Raw genomic sequence first — 5,502 nt, forward strand, 5'->3', positions numbered from 1 at the left:
GGGGGGGGGGGTAGGAACTGGGGAGTGGGGGACAGCCACCCCTGCAGCACTAGCCACTGCCCCTACACCCCACCCCCTTTTACAACATTCTGGATCTGCCTGTGGGCACTGCTCCCAGGCTGGGACTGGGCCTACCAGAGCCTAGATGGGAATTGTGTCTACAGAAGAATAGCTGAAAAACATACACACATAGGGCAGGGCTTAGACAGCTTTGATGAGGCAACATAGACAGGAAGGGAAAAGAGAGATTATTTGTATCAAGGGACGTAGACATGGCAACAAAGAGCAATTGGACTGGGAAGGCAGGAAGAGAGAGATAGTTGGAGGGGTTTTTTGCAATACATCCCTTCAGACACCTATAGACACCATGAAAATTTCTTGTTAGGTCTCTACCTGTCTTCTTTGTCTCCCTGGAGGTTTCCAAGATAGCAGCCAGCATGCAACAGAAACAGGGAAAGTGGCTGGCCACTAAGTCTCTTCAGAAGAAAGAGAGTGGTAAGACTAAGCAAGCCTCTGAACTGGATAAAAAGCCACATTTTACAGCAAACTGCTAATCCAAAATGCTACCCAACCCTGAGATCCCAGTTATCTTAAACCTCATTTACTCCATTGCTTCCAGCTTCATACACCCATGTAGAAACTCCCGAGTCCCAGCTTGTTCTTTTCTGTTTATCGTCTTCCTATGGTATCATGCCCCACAACTTACACTGTTTCTGCTACTTTATGCAGATCCCCTAGAGGCCGATTGAAGTTGCAAAATGGGTTGTGAAAGCACACATCAGGAAGATGAAGGATTGTACTGTTATAGCCACTGATAAATAACTAGGGCTCTTAGAGGGGATGCAAGAACAACAGCCCCTGCTACCCAGGGCATAGACCTTGGTAGTTAAACCTCTGCTTTCAAGAAGGTGAGTTGCTTGTAATCCTTTTGATTGAGGAAGCCTGTCCATCATTAGTAACAAAGGTTGCAATTTGGAGATGACTTTAGATCCCCGGTTGCAGCAGTGCCCCATCAGCTTTTTATCATGTATCTGGCTATGTGGTTACAACCTTTTCTTTCAGATGTCAACAGTGGATCTTCTCACTGTTATTTTTTGTCACTTCAAGATTAGATTATTGCAATGGAATTGCTGACCCTTAAAACCATTCAAAAACTGAAGCAGATGCTTGCTGAGTGCAAGACATCACTGTGGCTGTAGGGAACACAAAAAGCAATGGCCATAACCTGTAGCAGAAGAAATTTAAGTTGGAGATTAAGAGGAACTTTCTGATGGGGTGGAGAGGGAGGGAAAAACATTGGAACAGGATACCTAGAAAATTTCAGGAGCAGGAATTCAAGAATGGAATTTTCAAGAGCAGGTGAGACAGACTTGACTAGGATGATTTAGTCAGGAATGATCCTACCTTGAGCAGGGGGCTGGACTGGATGATCTTGTGAGATCCCTTCCACCCTACTTTCCTATAAACTCACTGGGAATATATGATGACATTGGATCTTTACTATCTAGTGGCCTCTGGATAGTTGTAAGTGCGGTTATGACCAGTAAAGACCTTTGATACCCAGTAGATTTTCTCAAAGAACTGTGTATTTTCTCTCTCCTTTTCCTGCCACAGATATAAACAGAAGAGTTGCTTAAGTTGGTAGTAGAAAAGGGAGGAGGTAGCTGGCAGGTTGTTCTCTATGACAGCAGCAGGGGTGTGGAACTTGCTCCAGTTTGGCTTGAATTAGCCCAAACACCGGTGAGCTTCCAGGCACACTGCAAGGGACAATGGTTTGATCAGATTTTGTGAAAAGGATGGGGTGAGGGAAGAAGTTTCTGCAGATGCTTGGCTGGCTGAGTTCCTGATGACATTATTGCTTTAATGCTACTGGTATTTTAATAATAGGGTACCTAGTGTCTTGGACAGGTGCCTTTTTATTATTGTTTTAAATCTAAATAAATAAATACATGCATTTGCTCTAATAAGTTTATGTTGCTGTAAATCATGCAAGTTCTCACATCCCTTATTTATTATTTGCACAAGGTATTCTTACTATGCCTTCTTGAATTAAGAGACATATTAGACAGGGAGATTGATTTATCCTGATAAACATGCAGGGTTTTTTCATGCTGGAATGAAATATCCATAGATTCTATCAACAGTTTATTAACATTATGAGACTGTTTATGGTAAACACTCTTCATGGGCTTGCCCATGATTTTAGAAAGGGTGGGCTGAGAATACGGTCCAGATGATCAGAGTTTCTGCCAAAGAAATGTGAAACACTGGGACCTGAAATATCTAAGCCTTTCAACCAATGATTTGGGTATCACCCAAAACAGGGGTAAAGGAGCTGATTGTGGAGGGAAATAGGCACAGCAGACGGAAAGAAATGGTCTGGAAGTAGAGATTAAAGGGATAACATAAGTAAGCACTTCATAAATAATGCATTTGAATACATGCCTCCCCCAAGAACCTCAACCCTTGTTAATGAAATGGCAGAGCAGGGTGGCATGTTACAGACTAACTCAGTGGCTGCCAATCTTTTTGGCAGGAGCACCACAGATTAGTTCCACACCTTCTCAGTGTCACTCCAGTCCCCTTCTCCTGACTAATCTGTTGCTCTGCTTTCTGCTCCCCACCCTTCATTCCCTGTCTGACTTGCTGCTCTGCTTTCAGCCCTATCTGCCACTGTGCTGCCTGTCCCCTCCTTGATCTGCCATGTGGTACACGGAGGGAGCTTGTGCCATTTGTAGCACTTGTGCAGCAGGTTGTCCCCCCTGGACTACTAATTTGATCAGAGAATCATGAGCTTCCATGGGTTATAGGCATCTGATGAAGTAGGATACAGCCTATAAAAGCTCATGCCTCTGAACAAGTTAAGTCTGTAAAGTGCTACCCTGACCTGCCTAACTTCAGACTAACATGATTAACTGCTTCTTTGTATTACTTAAGAGAGAACCAAAAATATATTGCATGCAGAAAAAGGGACTGTGAACTGCATCTAAGCTTCTAAGCAGAAGTAAAACAGATGCATTAATTCAGTTCACCAAAGAGGTAGACTGTTACAACTGATCTGAGCCTTAAAGGGATTTCATCAGTGGTTCTCTACCAGGGAGCCACAAGGCCCTGTTGATGTTACAAAACCAGCACCACTGCAGCCAGGTGAAACTGCCCTGTGTGCCTGTTTCCAGGATCAGCAAGTGGCTGCAGCAGGAGTGGCTAAATCAGTCTCTGGTAGATGTTTTCCTGATCCAGTCCCACACCTGCCTTCTGGAAAGAGGCACGTGGGACAGTCCCACGTGGCAGCAGTGGCAGCAGCCTGGAGAGACAGCCAGTGGAAAACCACTTTTCTGTGGATTTATCTCCAGGTTGCTGTGCTGCCCCTGCTGAGGCCAAGTGGAACTGTCCCATGATCTCTGTTTTCAAGAGCTGAGTGCAGGAACTGGACTAGAAAATCACCCACCAGAGCCAGATTCAGCTGCCATGCTGTAAGCAGTTAATAAAAAGTAGGATCTAATGAACCATGACACTTTTATCAGCATGTCACTTTATCTTGCTCTTAGTACTGCACTATTACTGGGATCTCAGTTCTGAGAAAGGTACAGTAACAGAGTGATAAAGTTAAAGTGATTTAATGGTGCTTGTTTCTCACTTTGCAAGAAGTGACACAAATCAAATGGGGGGCTGCTCCAAGAAGCCCTTATATTGGAATACGACTGTGACTACTAGGCTGCTCTTGTTTGCTGATGTAGATATGCAAGATATACAGGAGCAGATTAGAAAATGGTACAAACTAGGGATAAATTGAATTCCCTATTCCTGACTTCTGCAGTACCAGATTTGTACTATATAAGTACCTCCAACGCTTCTAAAGCACCTCTTTAGAGCACCTCTAATGAAGCAAATGGGAACCAATGCAAATAGCACAGGGTTTAATACAAGAACAAAACTAAAGTTGTTGTGATAATCCAGTGTGTTGTTGTGATAATCCAGTGTGTTTTGGCCCAAATAAACTTTTCCTGAATCAGCATTTCTCATACAAAATATTTAATATACACTTGTAAGTATGGGACAACAGCAGGATTTTGTAAAGAGGAGCTATTTTAAGAAGACAATTGCTGCATGGGAAGAGATGAGGTTAAAACGGAAATCATTTTTAAAGTAATGGGGAGGGATATCCTTTTTACAGAATTTTAAGTATCCAGAATAATTCTATAATGGCAACATCTATTAAGCAATTTAAAAATTCTACAAAGAACATCAAAGGCATTGTTCTCATTTATATGTACATAGTTTTAATACCACCTGTTTTATACAACTACTTTATTAGTTTAAAACACTCTTGGTTTTATTCCTGCTACATTCTGTGAGACAAAGGGGAAAAGAAGGTGCTGCAGCAACCTGGGAGAGAATCACCACTGTAGGGTTAAACCCTTTTTTCTGCTTTGGCAGCTGGATCCTCCACATTGGAAAGTAGGTACTGGGGGCACCAGAGATTACTGATGAGGAACAGACCTGACCAGGAAATGCTTTTCCCTGTTCACCTGCATTTTTCTGAAGAAAATAAATGTTCCCTTCCCAAATTGAAATGAAGAATTGAAGTCTCATTTCCCACTCCCACCACCACCCATCCTCCCATGACGTTAGGTCAGTCAAAACATCTCATCCCACAACTCTGAAATACTGTTTCATTTCTAAGCCTTTCTTGTCGCCAGTTAACTCCCATTTGGAAACAAAAAGGTAGTTTCCCATTGGAAAAATCAAACTATTCCTGTTCCTATAACTGAAGTGCTCTTTTCAACCATTCAGCCACTCTGAATTTGTCTATTGACACATTTTTCACCCCCGAGCTGCAACAGAAGCCCGCACGGATTAAACAGCTGGGGAGCCGAACAGGACCTGGTGTCTTGCTTTCCAGAAGAGTAGCTGGTGTGGGTTGGGGACAGGTCCCAGCAGCTGTGCATGAACACCAGCACGACTAATACTCCAGACACGTCTTGTGACGGGATCTTTCGACCTCAGGGTTGAGTCTTCTGGTCCTGTGCGCGGGGTGAGTTCCGGTCGCACTTGACAGGGCCCCGCGCAGCTGAGACACGCTCTGGCCTGAGGGGGACGTTACCGCAGCATCCTCGACCGCGGGGAGGCAGCAGAGCCACCATGTTGGCACCCGCGTCCCCCGGGTCCGGGGCAATGAGGAAGGGGCCCTGGGCCTTTTGAGGGAAAGCACCCGCCGGGGAGCCGGGGCCGCAGGCAGAGCAGAGGCGCTTCTCTCCGGGCCCCGCCCCGGCTGCAGCTGAGGGAGCGGACCCCTCACGCTTCAGTGCCCCGGTGGCGTCGGGCCTCCCCCCCCGCACCTGCCCCGCCGCCATATAAGCCCCGGCGGCGGCGCAGGCTGGGCAGAGGCACGAGGTAGGGTGGAGCTGCTATGAGGGCCCAGCGCGGCGCCGAGCCCCGAGGGCGCACCCTTCCCGCGCTGGCTGGTGCCGGGGCCGGGGCCGGGGCGCGGGAGGCGGGCTG

At 46.0% G+C, this 5,502-nt stretch overlaps 1 long non-coding RNA gene across 1 annotated transcript in view; it reads right to left on the reverse strand.

Moving 5' to 3' along the window:
• LOC109287292 overlaps positions 1 to 5,187 on the reverse strand; it is a 7,261-nt gene extending 2,074 nt beyond the window's left edge. The window contains exon 1 of the long non-coding RNA XR_002094818.1: positions 4,885 to 5,187. This is a non-coding gene — a long non-coding RNA (uncharacterized LOC109287292). The remainder of the gene's footprint in view (positions 1 to 4,884) is intronic.
• Between the last annotated feature and the right edge of the window lie 315 nt (positions 5,188 to 5,502).

The sequence above is a fragment of the Gavialis gangeticus genome, unplaced genomic scaffold (assembly GCF_001723915.1).
Source record: "Gavialis gangeticus isolate Ggan-Ray unplaced genomic scaffold, GavGan_comp1, whole genome shotgun sequence".
NCBI lineage: Eukaryota > Metazoa > Chordata > Crocodylia > Gavialidae > Gavialis > Gavialis gangeticus.